We start from the raw sequence: 19,782 nt of genomic DNA, 5'->3' as shown, positions 1-19,782 counted from the left end.
TATCCAATAGGCCTTGTATATTTTAGCTTTCCTGGTCTAATCCGAAAAACTCCAATGGCGACGTCAAACGAATCCAGAACTGCTGAGTCGCAATGGCTGTACGCAAGTAGAATGATGGCGACTGCGCGCGATGGCGGTATCTGCTTTATCCTCGGACTCAAAATGGTGTTACCGACGCCGCGTCGGTTCCTTGGAACACTATCCTGGTCACGGCACCAATGTTGTGACCCTTGCCAAATAGCGTTCCTCCGTGGTTTTTAGTCCGTACCCGATTTTACCGTGTCCATCTGTAGTTTTAGTTGAACTACTTTTGCGCAGATAGCGTCACTGTGCCAGTTCGGAAATCATGTAGTACACACATAACACAATACACATCAAACACTTTATTTCCTGACACTAAACTACATTTATTACCTTACACGTTTATTTCACTACATAATATTACAGACTAAGTACAATTCTTTATACGTCACTACGGACGGTGACGAACCTATCGCTATGAAGGCTGATTACGAATGACGATAATTTTAAACTCATACCACATACAGAAAGTTACCAAAAAAACATATGCTAGAGACTTCTCTCGAAACATTAATTTCTCCTCTCATCATTTTATCCCCATCTCTCCTCTCTTCAATGTCTCTCACTTCTTTCGTTAAGTTTATACACATATGTATTAACCAGTGAGAACGACACGCTCATTCGTCTCATCTGTCAATCATACAGCTATGCTGTGTTGAGATCAGTGCTAGTGTGAAACGTCAACAGTGTTATTAGAGTTTATATTAGTACACTCAAGTTTTTTTTACGCGGTTTTTTTTGCGCGGTATTTTTTTACGCGGTTTTTTTACGCGGATTTTGAAATTTACGCGGTTTTCATTTACGCGGATTTTGAAATTTACGCGGTTTTCATTTACGCGGTTTTCATTTACGCGGTCTGTATCCCCCGCGTAAAAAAAACCTGAGTGTACAGTGTTCTAAGTCCTTTATACATTCAAACCGCTTTTAATTCAAATCAAATCAAAGGTATAGTGAGAGTATAGCTCTCAAATAAGAGGTATTTGTTTATTTATTTATTTATTTATTTATTTATTTATTTATTTATTTATTTATTTATTTATTTATTTATTTATTTATTTATTTATTTATTTATTTATTTATTTATTTATTTATTTATTTATTTATTTATTTATTTATTTATTTATTTATTTATTTATTTATTTATTTATTTATTTATTTATTTGTTTATTTATTTATTTATTTTCGTCAAACATATGTAGACTACATAGAATGCTATTACAATATTTGCTTATACACTATACATTATTTCTAAGATTAAGTTCAAATTTGTTTTCTGGACATGGAAAGGTCGATTATTGCACAATTTTCATTATAATGACGCATCATTCTATTGATTGGGCTATTTTTAGCATAGTTTGCCCTAAAAGATTGTTCTTGGAATAAATTACGAGTTGACGGCAAGGTACATAAAATTTGATTTGCGAGAGTAATAATGCGGATTGTACACGTTGAGAAATAATGTCATTGATAAAGCAAAGCATGGCAAATTCGCGGCGTTCTTTGAGTGTTTGTATGTTAATGAGCATACAACGTGCTTTATATGATGGAAGAGGAAATATCGTCCAGTTTAGTTTACGAAGTGCGTACAAAAGAAATTGTTTTTGGACTGATTCGATGCGTTCTTCGTACAGGACAGTATATGGGTTCCATACTACGCTGCAATATTCCCAAATTAGTCTGACATATGTATTGTATAATGATTTGATTGTGTAGGGGTCTTCAAAATTATAGCTGAAGCATTTAATAAAGCCCAGCATACTATTTGCTTTATTTATTATTGTATTGTAATGTTCCACAAATGTGAGCTTGAAGTCTAAGATTACGCCTAAGTCACGTACAATTTTGCATTTTTCTACTGGTTTGTTTCCTAAGTGTATTTCTATTGGAATATTTGAAGTTTTTCTGCTGAATGTTATTGTGTTACATTTCTTTACGTTAAGTTGGAGTAGACTTTTGCTACACCATGTGTGGAATAGGTTGATTTCGTTTTGGAATACTTCAGCGTCTTTGACATTTCTTATTTCCATGAAAAGTTTCATGTCGTCTGCATATATAAGCACTTTTAGATGTTTGAGTATAAAGGTAATGTCATTTACGTACAAAATAAAAAGAAGAGGGCCTAAGTGGGAACCCTGGGGTACGCCAGAGGTGACACGAATTGGTTCAAAGATTATATTCTGAAAGCGAACTGTTTGTTCGTCTTCCGTTAAATATGATTCGAGCCATTTCAAGAGTTTATTATATTGAGAGTATAGCTCTTTAACATAGGCGGCCAATCGACTTACTAATGCTTAAGTTCTTCATTCAATGCTCTATTAACCCTTTAATGCCCAACTTTTTCTAGCGCATATAGTGTTCCAACACAATTTTTCTTTGAAAATGATTGGGTAAGAAACCCGAAAACACTTTTTTTTGTAAAGATAGGTGCTTCCCTCGCAGTGTTAGAAACTGTTCAATTTTTACCTTCCAATTTCGTTTTTCGTTGTCAACGTAAACTGTCCATGGCAGCAATGCTCCATCGGAATACAATCAGATTAATTGCAATAACTTTAGTTTTTGAGCTTATACTTTGAACTATTGGCGCTCAAACGAAAGATAATAATCACATTTATTTATCTTACTTGTTTTTGGGAGCCAATCTTGGATTACGCAAGATTTACAGCTGTTTGAATACGTTGTTGTCCCTAAACAACACGGGCTTGAAGGGGTTAATGGAAAAACTCAATTCCCTTAAGGAACGATATATGCTGTGCTAGGCCAGAAAATCAAAAAATAAATATTGCGTATATTGGAAGTACATATCCTTAATAGCGTTTATTAAAATTTTCAAGGCGGTCTGAGAACTAGAACTGAAATTGTAGCCCTTGATAACACGCCACTTCAACGCAATTACATCGATATCGACTTTTTCTAAAAGTAACCTCGCAGTGATCAACATATTTCGGATACTGTTGAGCTCATAATAGCTAGTGATTGAACAAAAGATTTTGATTTGCATCATTGTTACATACATTATTACTCACCATTACTGAGTGCACCGAAAACTGCGTTTTTCTCGAACCATCATTTTTGCGGTAACCGGAAATATAGCTCAAACAAATGATTTTATATCGTTCTGAAATTTTTACAGTGTGTTCAAAATTGCTTTCTCCCGTGACGTACGCAGGATTTTTTTCAAATGACCGATTTTTTGTCGATTTTTATGACATTTTCAGAGTTTTTCTATTAAAAAGTATATAATTTCGTGGAAAATCAAAATATCTTAAAAATCCAACGTACGTCGCTTTCCATCGTTCTAAGGAATTGAAAAAACTTTTGATGAAAATTTCCATTTTTGTATATTCGAAAATAATGAAAATTTCCAATTTTTGTGGATTCGCTACACATATAAGCCCTTCAGGGGTGGCGAATACAGGGGTAGGAGGAGTCCGAACTTCTCCTTAAAATTTTGAACTTGTTTAGAAATTTTAAATTAGTTTGAATTTTATAGTATTTTTTGTTTGTTTATTTATTTATTTAGAGGATTTAACCTCAGGGATCATTCGCCTAATTTTATATTAGTTTCAAACTCAAAATCTTTTCAAACCAAATTTGACCACCAATGCTGATTTTTATCAAATGAGGTTTTTACCTACTACTTATTGTAGAAAGTTAATTTAAAATTGATATTTTAAACCTCTCCCACTTTTTGTGGATCCGCTCATGCCAACAAGATAAAAAATCGAAATTTTTTGCTTATATCAAAAGATAAATCGAACAATATATCACAACAATCTTTCATATAACCTTTTTTTGCTTAAGTTCTTCATTCAATGCTCTATTAACCCTTTTATGCCCAACTTTTTCTAGCGCATATAGTGTTCCAAAACAATTTCTCTTTGAAAATGATTGGGTAAGAAACCCGAAAACCATTTCTGTGACACGTTGTATTAAAAAATTCATGATAAAACATAACTCATCATCATGATAATGATGATGATGAGGTATGTTTTATTAAAAACCATGCGGTACCCGACCAGGAGAAAATAACTGGCTAATAACCCGACCATACTATTTTCTGGTATCATACCAAAACCTGGTATTAATTGATTATTAATACCTCATTGAGGTATTAAGCAGGTATTAAAGTAACATTTGTCAATACCTGCTTAATACCTCAATGAGGTATAATACTTTATTTTAGTATTCTTTATGTATTCCAGTGATTTTTACAAATACCAAATCAATACCTTATTGAATATCTCCTTATAGTGAATTATTTTATTGAAAGATTGAAAAGGTTTTGTTATTATTCAGGTATTAAAATAACTCGTTTCATTATCAACTATTTATTCTTAGTATATGTCTCATTTATTATTTTAGGTATTTTACCTCTTATGTAAGGCTCCTCAATACCTTATTGTGGTGTTCAAGTATTGGGTACAGTGTACCTGAATTTGGTATTCTGAAGTTATTTTCTTCTGCTCGGGTAGACTTCCCGAACAGAAGAAAATAACTTCAATAACTTTTCTAACTTTTCAACGGAAAGAGATAGAAATTAGATGTCTTCTATAAAGTTGTAGCTCAGGTATTTTGCAGTAATTCTTCCAAACATTTCGATATTCTATCTCTCTTCTATGAAAAGTTTATGTTGGTGCCCTCTATGTGGTCACAGGTGGAACTAAAACTTTCTAACCAAAACATAACTCATATTATGTACTGCAATTTTTCTGAACATAGGTACTATTCTGCTAAATCTAATCATTATTTCACAAAAATGTATAGTTCGTGGGAATCGAGTACTGATACATAACTGTGCACTGCTAGGCTCCATGCAAAACTGACTCAGACATCATTTCGCTAAAAGTTTTATAACTTATTTGATCAAAGTCGGATTGACTAGCAGTCTTCGGCAAAGTTGTAGACAATTAAATTATCTTTCTTATTTTTTCAATTTCAGTGATAATACGATATATACAGTGCCACATAGCGGTGAAATGCGGTAGCATGCGCTTTTCTCCATGTAATTTGTCGAAAAATCCCATACAAACTTTAGACACGTTGGTCCTGTAGCTAGACTTGTCCGACTTCAAATTTGGTGCAAGTACTCCTAGTGGCACTAGCAATCGACTCAGGGGTGAGCCGATTGAGTTTTTAAAAATATATTTTTTTTGAGAAGTCTATTTTACATATCTTTAGGACAAAATAATTATAAAGGATTTTGAGTCGGTACCGTTCTTTGAATAATGTAGGGAACGTGTAAACCAGCCCGAGAACAACTTGACAGCTCCCATGTATTGAACTCATAATCAAATTTTGTGGTGATTTGATGATGTCATGGCGGCTCGAATGGAGCAAAATTTGAAAAAGACGTAACCTATATATTATTTTCCATATCTGTAAAAAATAAACAATTTAAGCATTTCTATCATCAAATTTATTTCGCTGTTCAAATTAAAACCTGTTCTCATTCCGCTACACTTAGGGGTCATGCATAAATGACGTAGCATTTTGGGTGGTAGGGAGGGTATACCAAATTTGTGACGAGGGGGAGGGTAGGGTCAGAAGTTGTGCGACGTAGCATTAAGTTTAAAACCCATTGTTTAGAAAAAATAAAAATATAATGATCCTTCATTCCCTAGAGAAATGAATTTAGATTCAAACAAGTTACTTTTGATGCGGTTTGTATTTGAAATAATTGAAAAACATATGCTTTGCATGGGACGAAGGGGAGAGGGTAGGTAAATGCTACGTTATTTACGAGGGGGAGGTTAGAATTTTGTGACCAAATGCTACGAGAGGGGAGGAAGGGGTCAAAAATCGCCGAAAAAGCTACGTCATTTGTGTACGGCCCCTCAAACAGAAACACAGATTCCATTTTGAATTTAAAAAAACCAAAATAAAATAAAGAGAAATGAATTTAAATTCAAACAAGTTACTTTTGGTGCGGTTTGTATTTGAAATAATTGAAAAACATATGTAATTTTTTTTTTCATCTCCCGGGCGCTTTGCATGGGACGAAGGGGAGGGGGTAGGTAAATGCTACGTTATTTACGAGGGGGAGGTTAGAATTTTGTGACCAAATGCTACGAGAGGGGAGGGAGGGGTCAAAAATCGCCGAAAAAAGTTACGTCATTTGTGTACGGCCCCTTAAACAGAAACACAGATTCCATTTTGAATTTAAAAAATCCAAAATAAAATAAATTCGATTTTCGGAAATACAAGATGACTTTCAAAATCAAGCGACTTACACTTATATTGGAATTCCCGAAAATCTTCCGGATCGAATCAACATTTCCCCAGGCATGAAATCCTCCGGTAGATGCCGTTCCGTTAGGTTTCTTTCAGACTGAAATAAATTGCCAGAATAATTCTGAAGGGATCCGTACCAAAAGCATTGCAATCTCCACCGGACAGAATAATTGCAAAAGTCGAACAAAACTCTGGCAGGAGTCGAACAAAATTGTACATTACTGGCAGCATTCTTGCTGAAACCGACCACTACCGCTACTACTGCTGCCAGAATTCTGATAAAAGCACACAAATTCTATTTAAAACTAATTTTGCTAAATAGGTACAAAATCCTACATATATTCTTTATTTTCCCGATCAAAATACTAGAATTCTTGACGTTCTTAATGAACTTGAAACAAGGTGTCGTAGGTTCGCGAATTGTTAAACTTGGTGATGTGCTTTCATTGGCCAAAATGTTTTTCATTTATATTTCTCGAGAAAAACAGCACCAATGATTTATCAACTACAAACTTCACACAACAAGAAAACTAAAACATTGTTAGGAAGCCGGTTGCAAAAAAACGACCTCCAGCCAAATTTATAATGAGATTTATGTAACATTGCTGACGGTTTCCAGTTGGGGATAAATTTATTCTCCAATAATATTTTTCTTTATCCACATTATGGAATACGCTTTTTTCTAAATGTTGTTCTAGCCGCATTGACGGCGTTCATAACACAAGTAATGAAACACGCTTTTCTCTTGAAACTTTTTCGTTTCGTTTTTCGTGGTACTCGTACAGAGAAGGCATACTATCCAGTCAAAAAGGGCAAGTTGCTGGCTAACGGGGGGCTATTTGCCAACTTGGATGCGCTAATTGCCCTTCAATTTGCCAGCGAATTGCTGGTAATTAGGAGGCTATTTCAAATGCAACGTTTGGGCGATTTGCCGCCGTCATTTTTTTGCCGCCCAACCCGCCCTTAAATCGCCCCCAAATCGCACACGGAACGCGCCATTTAATCGCCTTTAATTGCCTAATATGAAAATTTAAAATAATGCTTATTTTCGGATTCAATATCTACTCACATATACTTACCAGTATACTAGGTAATCACCACCAAATTATAGGAAGAATCAATGGTGAAATTGGTATTGCACTTCAAAGCTTATCACAATCTGACGATCATTAAAACTTTAGGTCAGTGATCTTGTTCTACTATACCTACACACGATTCCACAATTTCCCACATTCGTTGGCTAAATGAAGTGCACTACACAAACAAAATACAAGTGAAAACACACCAATTGTTCAAAAAAACAATTTTAAGCCTAAACCAAACATGAACCGCCATGTTTGAAAAACGCGAAAAACAACCAAGTCCATTTCAGCCGCCAGAAAATTTGTCTAAGTATTGAAATTGCCTTTAAATCGCATTCGCAAATTGCATTTGTTCCGAGGGGCAATTAGCACAGGCGAGTTGAGTCAAACGTCAAACTTTTTAAATCGCCTGACCATGTTCGTCCGCATTTTTTTTGACAGGGTAGTGCCACCATCAAAACGGTGGTACATATATGAAACAAGCACTATCTGTCAAGTTGTCCCTGGGTTGGTGTAAACGGAGCCAATCAATTGTGATTCTCCCAATGCCTTTGTCAACTCCTAGTATGAGTCAGCTCACCAACCTTTGCGAAAAGTTTCTTAGTCTTTAAAAACCTGCGCAAGTATCCGTGAAACGTAAATCTAGTAATAAGGTTGTTAAGCGCGTCCTCATACCTCCCGAAAACATCTAATCATTTTAAGGGGATATATACAAAGTTGAGGGGAAAGAGTGCGCAAAGTTCGCGATTTTTTAATAAAAACGCTTTTAATCCACCTAACAGTGTGATGAGACATTTCTTATAACTCTTATCACTCTCTTCGGATATTATATCGTTTGAGAACGTTTAGAATTTGATGCTTCGCGATGTTTTTGATAACAAATACTACATGGGATAGTGGCAGGACTCAGAGAATCGCTCAAATCAGCATAGGACAACCACAGTGCTGGAAATCTCAAACCAAATCAATGGGAAAGCGAAAAAATAAAATAGACATACAAACGAATTATTGCTAATGCTCTGTTCAATCTAAATTGTGGTGGGAAAACTGAATTTCCCTAAAGGGGTTATATATTGTACTGAGCCAAAACAATCGATTTTTTTTAAATCGATTTGAAATTTATACTTTACTCAAATTTCCAACGCGACTGCGAACTAAGAAATCAACGCTTTTTCTTGAAAAGGGCGATACTAGCAGTGATACCATTCAAAGAAATCAACAGTGAATATTTCCATACTTGCTTTTATTTCCTATTTAAGAACTATTGTGTTTTTTACATCCTAGATTGCATGATTCAGTGATCGAAACCCAAAACTTCATAAAGTATTTGAAATTATTAAAATAAAATTTGTTTTTGCTATTGAAATTGACAAAATGATAGTATCGCCCCTTTGGCGCTTGTTTACTTTTTCGGTCCCACCTATCAGCATTGAAGTATCGCCCTTACGGTTTTTTACAATAACTACCGTTTTACACCACCGATTTCGTCCGGGTTTTTTCCAATAGCGATCATTGTTACTATTTACAGCTGGTATCAGCTTGATAATCCTAAAAAAATACGAAAAAAACAGTTTCGCCTCTAAACTGCTAGCAAATAAGTATCGCTTTGTTTGTTTGCATGGAGCGTGGAGGGCGAAACTTTAAATAAACAAAAAAATACAGTTTCGCCCGTTGTATTTTTTTGCTGTAGTTTAAGGAAGCAATATCGTAGAATCCAAATTTTTAGGTTAATTTGTTGCGTTTCAAAGCCCTCATTCGCATGTATGAAAAAAGCCTTATGTTTATATTTGTAAGTATCGCCCTTTTTACAAAAAAAAGCGTTGAAATGAAATCGCAGCTCCTGATATCACGCTATCTCTAAAGTGCATGCGTGCATAGTTCCAAATTTTACTTCGACATCGACTTTTTACTAAAGGTGACTTCCCAGTAGTATCCTTGATTTGAATTATTATCGCTAATCCTAATGCCAAAGAACAAATAAAAACCTCTCGAAAACGAACCGTTTGGGAAAATTATCATCATTACTGGAATTGTCATTTTCACGAAACTTTACGATAACCTTCCGTCACTTGCGTTAATGCACTGGGTGCACAGTGATCTGAAATCTAGCGAAATCGTTTTAGGGCACCAGCGGGTCTAATTCAGATCTATATGCGCGGCGAGTTAAATCTGTAAAGCATACTAAAATTGATTTCTATTCCATAATTTTCAGTTCAGCAATTCGAGAGATCATGCTCACCGCCAGCCATGAAAAATAGTCACTATTTATTAAAAAATCACGGTTAAATAAAAAATAAAACTATTAAAAAAATTCAAATAGTTTATAATTTTCACAAACTTATTTGGAAAAATAGTTTAATAAGCTTTCGTAATATTGTGTCGGAAAAAAGCTAAAAATTTCAGTATTTTCTCTATCTGCAACATATAAACCCTTAAATATACCAATTAATTGGTATACGAATTGGAATAGGTTCGCCAAATTTTGGAAGAAGTCTATAAAATAACCCCTTGAAAACTACATAAAAAAATTTTGAAGTTCGATGCAATAAAAAAATCCCTATTAATGTGAAATGTACCTATTAATGTGAAACACAGTGAATAATACATACAATAAAGACCCATTTTTATCAGTCTCATGGTGTATTTTAGGCTGACAAAATGGGGACATTGACTAAATCGGGCAATTTTTTTTCTTTATAATAAACTGAAGCTGTTAAAGTATTCTTCCCGTCCCTTGAAGTAGTCTGATAACTATTTCTGATTATGATGAACTTTTTATTATTGCATATTTCCATCTTCATAATAAGGAAAACATGCTCAAGAAAGAATTTACTCAAACTCTACACATCAAACATATGTTCATATTTGGCTGATAAAATCGGGGTTTCAATGTATTATAATAGATATTCAGCATTCGAAAAAGTTTCTTGTGAACGAGTGTAGAACGACTTTGTTTCTACTTACTTGAAGTCAGCGGCGTAGGCAGAAATTCAGTTTGGTGGGGGTTTGGTGAAAATCGATCTTACTGTCCAAACGGCATGATTCCGAAACCGTAATTTTTGAAGTTTTAAAATTATGCAGAATTAATTTTTCAGAAAATAGTAACAGAGTTCGTGTCTTTAGCGAATTTGTTGAGAGTTTATTGTAGTCATGAATATTATCCCGAGAAAATTCACCTTAAATACTTCTTGGACGATATACTGTCAAAATTATTTTATCAAATGATGCGCTGTTTAACGTTTGTAAAACTCATCGAAGATACGAAACCTCCGAAATTGGCGGTTTCAAAATGATGCTATCTTGACCTTAAATTACTGTTTTTGAACATTTGACCTATACATATAATTCGTCATACAACAAAAATTAAATGCTCATCAAAATCGATCAGGAACTGCTAGAGTCGAATGGAAATCGTCATTTTTCATGAATTTCTCTCTACATTCGGAAAGTGTTATCCTCGTTATTAATCATATTACGTTTTCGTCTCAACTCGACGCATTCCCAAAATAAAAACTTGTATTAATCCACCTAGTGGTGCAATTGTGCTTTTCTCATTTGTCCAGAATACGATTCCATGGCTGGTTATATTCAATACAATGGTGGAAATGAATATTACATGTTCAGTACGATTTGCAATTACATACAATGGATCGACAGCCACGATCTTGAGATACTATGTGATACTGAAACATCGCTTGAAACCAGCGGCGGATCATGGAGAAAGATCTGGGAGGTCCGGGTCCTGCCGAAAATTTTCAACTTATTAAGAAATTTTACTCCCTCCGGGCCGGTATGATTGACAGTTTTTAGAGTGATTGCATAACCTTTCTATATGAGAAAGGCAAAAATGTACCAAAGTCCAAAAGAGTCAATTTTTGTCAAACATTTTTTTCGAGTTTACATCAAATCTCAATGTTTCATGCATTTTAAAGTCATTTGGTATCAAAAATACAAATTTGATTTTGAAAATTTTTCATTTCAGTTTATATGGGAATTTGCTGTGTGATTGCACTCTTCAACTCGTAAATCCGGAACCGGGAGTCCAATCAATAAAAAAAATCGATATCAGCCGATGGGAAGGTTGTACCTTTCATTTGAGACTAACTTTGTGCAAATCGGTCCAGCCATCTCTAAGAAACAGAGGTCACATTTTTTTCCACATACACACATACACACACAGGCATTTTCCGATCTCCACGAACTGAGTCTATTGGCATATGACATTCGGCCCTCCGGGTCGGGATTAGATTGACGAATTTTAGAGTGAATGAGAAAGGCAAAAACATTTTTAGCAAATGTTGAAAGTTATGCATTTTTTGGCAAGCAGTTATATGTTTCATAGACATTAAATCAATTTTAACTTCACTTCTTATTAAATAAAGACCCTTATTACAGTACATCTCTACAAAAGCGAGCTCAATTTGAAAAGAAATCTGAGGATTATGATTGATTACAGAACTCTGGAATTTTCTATTGGTATGTTTTCAGGCAGGAATTTGATATTGATGCTATTAGACAACTGTGAAATCAAGACCAATAGATCAGTTACATATCAGGACCCCATTCCGACAATTTATCAAAAGTCCTCATGATGTTTAAAACAACAGGTTATTAATGTACGGATCAGATAATTGTTATTGTAATATTGAATTAAATCAGTCAGCTTCAATAAATTGTCAACTTCAATCCAATATTTTTTTTGGTTGGGGGGGGGGGAGTTGTATGGTGTTAAACCCCAAAACCTTCCCTTGGCTACGCCGTTGCTTGGAGTTATTTATTTCGCTTTTCATTTTCCGATATGTTTCAGATCGATCCGATGGTTATAAGTTAGAAAAATTGCAGTCAGAAGGTTCGCACAAATGAACATTTTTGCACTGATAAGTTATCAAGTTCCTCCAGTCAACTTGGAAGTGTTCGGTGATTATTTCTAGCGGTTTTAGATAGAAAAATGAAATACGAAATTCGTTTTATCGAAATAATGTTTGGCTTGTTTCAATGGATTATTACTATATTGAACAATAAATAGGCCACAAAGAGTAATCAACAAACAACAAGCCATAACTTTTAAAGTATTCAAAATAGATATTTGAAGTCTTCAGTAAAGTTATTCGCAAAAGTAAGAGCTACAAATTTGCTGAAGGTATAATTTCGATATAATCACTTCCAAGAAAATTTGTGAAAATATCTTACTTATAGGGGGATTAATCAGCAAAACCACAACACCAAAAGAAAGGGCATATTGCCTCCATTATATTCTCCGAAGATACTATTGACCTAAAATAAGCCGTTTTGGCGTTAATAATAGATTACATGTTTTTGGTCATATTTCTGGCAATGGGAAATGATAAAAATCTTTCGTCCGCATTTAATGTTAAATATCTCTTTTGATAATAGTCCGATTTCAACAATCTATAGCTTGTTCGAAAGGTATTCGTATAAGCTGCCTAAAAATATATAAAGTTGTAATCTATGTTGTCAATTTCGGCAGATAATTTAAAAAACTGCAAAAAACGTCATTTTTACACATTCAAACATTCATATCTTGGAAACTAAACATCAGAATCAAAAACAAATTAATAACGTTCTTACTGTTTGATAGGTCTTTCATTTAAAATTGGTTTGGATAAGATCGGTTCAGCCATTGCTGAGAAGCACGAATGAGAGTTTGTCCGTTACATACACACACAGACATTGTCCCAAATCGTCGAGCTGAGTCGATTGGTATATGAGACTCGGCCCTCCGGGCCTTGGAAAAAATCTAGAAAATTTAAGCGAATTCTATACATTTCTTTTATAAGAAATGTAAAAAGATGCAGCCTTATTTTGTTAGAAAAAGCGAAGGACAATTTGTTGGCACTACTATAGAAGAAAATAAAAAAAAATTGTATCATAAAAAAATATTGAAAATTGTCGGAGTTATGGCCCCTCTCCCGAAGCGTATCTTTTGCAGAGGCATGCGAACCGCTCAACTGAAATCAAAAAAGTAAGAAAATTAATAAAGAAAAATGTATTGAATGTACTTGATTTGTTCGGTTTCCAAAAAAAATCCGATAAAAAACTGTATTGGCAATAAAATCGATGTTATAGATGTTCAAAATTCTAAACAAAAATTCATTACGAAGCATCGAAAATGTTTGTTTGAAAAATGAAACGTTCAAGTATATGGCAGTGTAAATACGAACAAACTATAAAAATATGAAAATCGGTTGAGTACTTTTTTAGATATCACATTGACCGCAGCGGTTCTTTTCAAGAAACACCATTCCGAGACAATCGCGTTCAAAGTTTTGTGTTAATTTTTAGTTTAGAAACTAGTGATCCGATCACGATGAAATTTCGCACTATTTTCGAAAGTGTGTACTTTCAGAATATGTAATCTTGAAAGAAAGGCTAGCTGACACACAAACGAAAAGAGAGTACAGTGCATGAGGAAAGGGAGAAATTTTGTGCAGACTTGTCGCTCAGCCGTCGTGATTTCCTCGCGTTTCTTTCGTGGGTAGAGCAGTTACAATTTTCAGCCAGAACACAATAATCTGCCACTTCCCAAACAATTCTGCTGCTCGCCCTGGTTGACTATCGCTGAACATCCACACAACACCTTCGATTTACTGGCTATTATTTAACTTCCTCCAGAGAAAAAATCAAGCAGCCTCTACGAATACCTTGATTCTGCTACTGCGCAGAAAATCATTCGCGATGCTCCTACAATAAACGATTCCATAGATTCGCCTTTGACAATGATGAGAATTCCAATTGCACTCTTTTCATGTAACAATAATGCTCCGGGTCCAGGCAGATTTCAACTTGGTGAAGAATCTACCTGACCTTGCCAAAAGACGCTTGTTGGATTTATTCAACAAGTTTCTTGAGCAGAATATTGTCCCGTAGGATTGCAGACTTGTGAGAGTCATCGCTATTCCAAAAAACGGGAAAACTTACCTACGCCCATAACTCGTATCGACCGATTACAATGCTATCCTGCAACAGGAAGTTGTTGGAAATAATTATCCTACGATGTCTCGGATGGGCTTAAAGATTGGCGGCTTGCTATCAGAAATCAGGTTTTCTGAGGGAAAGGAACGAATGATTGTCTGGCACTACTTTCGTTAGAAATCCAACTCGCATACGCATAAACAAGGCGTTTGTATTCTTAGACATAAAAGGAACATTCGATTCTGTTTCCATTAATGATAATTATTTAATTTTGGTCTTTCACCTTGGAATTTGGTTCGATTCTAAAGGTACATGGGGAGGCCACATTAGGTATCTAATAACGAAGTGCCAATAAAGGATGAATTTTCTCCGAACAATAACCGAATCTTGGTGGAGTGCTCATCCAAGTGGGCCTAATGAGATTGTATTAAACAACGATACTTTCAGTAATGGAATATGGGTGCTTTTGTTTCCGTTCTGCTGAAAATACACGCATTATCAAATTGGAACGAATACAGTATCGCTGTTTATGAATCACGTTAGGTACCATGGACACATACGATGGGTCTTGAAGTACTAGCGAGAGTTCTTTCTTTAAAAGATCGGTTCTGGGATCTCTCCTCTCCTTTACTTATTCGATGTGAAGTTATGAAACCACTGGTAATTGAAAATTTTGAAAGGCATCAATCTCAAACCACATTCATGACAGTGTATTTCAATCACATGCCACAAGAAATAACGCCTTCTAGTCAGCGCTGTGCAATCTCAGGATGGTCTTTGAATTGTGAAGGTATACATGAAATGACCGTATCACACCACAAAAGACCGTCATTTTATTTCCATTTTCTTCACAAAGTGTTTCAGCTAACCTTCTCTCACAGAAGTCGTACAAGAGAGCTCATTGAAATGACAGATATATCGAGTACCATTTATTTTGTATTGTATCGGTATGCAAAATACTATCAATGCACTCAATTCAGGCATTCTTCACCTCTCTGTTTCTTTTATGCAATTATATTAGTATAGGAAACCGCCCTTTTGTTAATACTGGTTCATTGTTTGTAAAAAGATGACCGTCATAACCGTATTTATGCTGTAAATAAAATGATGGTCATTTTTTATTCATCTCAACGATGATTCCAATGAGTGAGAGATAAACGGAAGAACCGTCTTACTGTTTCCAATTCCTTGGAGTGAGAACTGGAACTCAATATAAGCATCGCATACTGTTTTGAGTGCTAACTGCTTCATTCTCATTTGGGCTCAGCACTGCTTCTAGTAATGTTCTGACATGTGCCAATATACCACATACTCCCGATTCCACTTTATTTTTCGACACATCCATGCAAGAGGAAACTCGTGGAATCCCGGATCACCTGCTCATAAGTAAATTTCAACACATTGACTTCCATAAAATGCTCTACACTGATAGGTCACGAATCAATGATGCCACTGACTTCGGTATTTTCAATAACTCCTCGATCTCTCTTAAGCTTGCAGAACCTGCCTCTGTTTACTCAGCCGAACTAGCAGCAGTTCGCCATAGTCTGGAAATCATTGATACTTTACTCGCGAGCCATTATTTCAACCACACAGATAGCCTCAGCACAATTAAGGCACTATGCTCATTGAAGCTTGATATTCACGCTCCGTTCTTTTTAAGAAGACACGAGAATACTTAACTAAGTTATCAAACAAATCTTATCAATTTACCTAAGTGTGGATTTCCACTCATTTCTCCCTACCGGTTAATGAGAGAACGAATAATTTAGCCAAAATAGGGGCACTAGACGGTGACATTTATGAAAAACCTATTGTGTTCAATGAATTTTATAATTGTTCTCGTCAGAGGACGTTTAATAGTTGGCTAACATCATGGGACAATGGAGATCTGGGACAGTGGTTGCGCTCAATTATCCCTAAAGTATCAACGAAGGCATGGTTCAAAGGGTTGTATGTAAGATTTAAACTTCATTCGTGTGATGTCTAGGCTCATGTCCAACCATTATACGTTGAATGCGCATCTCCGCCGAATTGGGCTCGAATAAGATAACACTGGTCTACAAAATCAGAAAAAAAAATTGGTGCAGGGTTGTGATAGTAGTTTTTAGGGTAAACCGGGTGCGCTGAGTTCAAAAATGATCATGGTTTTTCCCGCCGTATTCCTGTTTTGAGATTTCTCCATAAATTTGATTTTTTTTTGTAGTCGGTGTTAAATTTTTTTTCTAAATTTTTCGAATTTGCAAACTGTATCAAATCCATTATTAAAAGGTACTACAAACACCTAACAAATATTTGGAAATCTGGAAAGGCATATTGAATATTGTGAAATTCGAAAAAACCATGCGTAAACAAAATAAAATGCCACTTTTTTACGAAAATTTGACATTTTGCAAAATTCAAAGTGCTTCCATTTCAAAAGTTCTCAATGGATTTCGATCAGCAATAGCTGTATTTGTAGCTGTAAGCGTCTTCTTTCACAAAAAAAAGTTCAAGCCAAACAGACGAAATTCTTCTGAGTTCTGATCAATTTACCTAATTGAAGAAAATCTTCAAAATCAACGCTTTTTGATATTACTACAGACCTACAAAAACTTCAGAAAATCTATTGAAAATGTTTATTATATCATATCAATATAGCAAATTAAACTTTTTTTTTGTTGGAGACGAACCACTGCGACCAGTATTTAGATCTATTCTGGTATGCCCCTTCTTTAATCTAATGTTTCACTTTCAGATCCGCAGACGCGGCATGTATCGTTTGTAAGCTTACCAAATTTTTTAAGATGATATTTACTCGGACAGTGTCTGGTAAGTAGTCCTGTCATGATACATAGTTCTTTTTTGTTTAGTTCAAGCAACTCCAGACTTTCTTTTCCCGTTGGGTGAGATAAATTTCTTTGATTGTCGTAGCCCATGTGTGGTACACCAATTGTTCTTTACAGCTGTGATTCCCCACTTTTTCAATTCCATTTTGAGGGCACTCGATGAGAATCCACAGAATGGTTCTGGGCCGATAAAATTAGTGGAAGACCCTCTTCTTGCTAGCTCATCGGTTTTTTCGTTCCCTGAAACGTCACTATGTCCTGGAACCCAGTATAAATTAACATGGTTTTTCTCCGCCAATTGTCGGAGTGCAAGAATGGGAGTGAATTAGTTTTGAACGACATGTAGGAGCCCTTAATGCCAGCGATACCACATATTTTTTTTGAAATGTCTGTAGAAGAATAACTAAAATGTCTGTAGAAGTCTGTAGATGGTTGTGTAAATCCTAGTTCCACTAAAATTTTACTTTAAAAATAGATTGAAAGTAGAATTCTATTGTGAAGGAATCACTCGTATTCGAAAACAGTTATTCTAGTGCAATTTTACTAAACACTATTACCCATTTAAAAGTCTGTAGATCTCTGGCTACGTCTGTAGGAGACATCAAAAGTCTGTAAAATACAGACATGTCTGTAAATCTGGCATCGCTGCTTAATGCATTGAGCGCAGCCTGACTATCTAAGAAAACGCAAATATTTGGGTACCGTTATTTTCTTTTCAGACATACGTAAGTGCATTCTAGAATGGCAGTTATTTCTGTTTGAAACAATGTCGGCCAGTTTCCCATGATTTCTATCATTCTTACGCTGTCTCCGCGAAGACGCCATATTTCTCATTGAATCTATTTTGTTTCGGTGAGCTAGGCATAAAGTACTGAATAAATGCAATATATAAATACCGTATTTACTTCTCGCACATCCCAAGAAATATGCAGGCAACAAACACAAATATGCAGGCAACAAACACAAACGCAAATATTTGGGTACCGTTATTTTCTTTTCAGACATACGTAAGTGCATTCTAGAATGGCAGTTATTTCTGTTTGAAACAATGTCGGCCAGTTTCCCATGATTTCTATCATTCTTACGCTGTCTCCGCGAAGACGCCATATTTCTCATTGAACCTATTTTGTTTCGGTGAGCTAGGCATAAAGTACTGAATAAATGCAATATATAAATACCGTATTTACTTCTCGCACATCCCAAGAAATATGCAGGCAACAAACACAAACGGTATCACAAATGAAACACCAAGAACTATAGAGCTGAACTGCCGAACGCCTTCGATCGTAATGAAGTGAGGTGCAAAAATTGCTGTCTATTACAAAATAAAATATTTTAAGGTTATAATAAAATGTGGTCATAAAACTACTTTGACTTTTAATTTATATTCAGAGCATCGAAGTCTATAAAAAGAAATTTATTTGTAATAGATTTTCTGAAGTTTTTGTTGTGTCTGTAGTAATATCAAAAAGAGTTCATTTTGAAGATTTTCTTCAATTAGGAAAATTGAGAAGAACTCTGACAATTTTCGTCTGTTTAGCTTGAACTTTTTTTTGTCTGAAAGAACACGCTTACTGTTACCAATAAAGCTATCTTTGATAGAAATCCATTGAAAACTTTTGAACTGACAGCATTTTGAATTTTGCAAAATGTCAAATTATCGTAAAAAAGTGGCATTTTTTTTGTTTACGAATGGTTTTTTTGAATTTGGCAGTATTCAATATGCCTTTCCAGATATCCAAATATTTGTCAGATGTTTGTAGCACCTTTTAATAATAGATTTGATACAGTTTGTAAATTCGAAAAATTTAGAAAAAAAATTTAACTCTGACTAGTAAAAAATAACAAATTAATGGAGAAATCTCAAAAACAGGATCACGGCGGTAAAAACTATGGTCATTTTTGAACTCAGCGCACCCGATTTACCCTAAAAACTACTATCGCAACCCTGCACCAAAATGGCTGTTGACCAGTGTAATCAATATGCTTGTAGAGAGGGATACCAAGACATTGTACATGTTGTTTGGTCTTGCACTGAATATCGTGAAGCCAGATCCTAATTAATAGATTACTTACGAGTCCGAAGAAAACAATCTTATGTTCCCGTTCGTGATATCCTCGCTTTACGAGAACTTACATACACGAACCATACTTATCATTTCCGAAAAACAATAAATGTTCAGATATAATGGTCCCCGTTATACTTCTAGTTTTTTATTCCTTGCTACCCGCAAACAAATTAGAATTCCTTGAAGAATTGCTATTTTTCACGAAAAAATTCCGCCATTTTATGAGTAAAACATCCCCTTAATTGAAAAATTATCTCAAAAACTCAACGTAGGTGTTAAGTACTTTATACATAGAATATGTATGCAAAGTTTGAGACAAATCGGTTTGGTATTTCTTGAATGCCAATTTCCAGTTAACCCAAACAGTGTTTTTGCCTTTTTCATATTGATAGGTTATGCAATCGCTTAAACATCGTCAACCCAATCCCGGCCCGGAGGGCCGAATGTCATATGCCATTCGACTCAGTTCGTCGTGATCGGAAAATGTCAGTATGTGTATGTGTGTATGTGGAAAAAAATGTCACCTCTGTTTCTCAGAGATGACTTTGATAACTTACA

Source organism: Topomyia yanbarensis, chromosome 1 (assembly GCF_030247195.1).
Source record: "Topomyia yanbarensis strain Yona2022 chromosome 1, ASM3024719v1, whole genome shotgun sequence".
Taxonomy (NCBI): domain Eukaryota; kingdom Metazoa; phylum Arthropoda; class Insecta; order Diptera; family Culicidae; genus Topomyia; species Topomyia yanbarensis.
The sequence above is the reverse complement of the archived record's forward strand: the minus strand, read 5'-3'. Positions refer to the sequence as shown.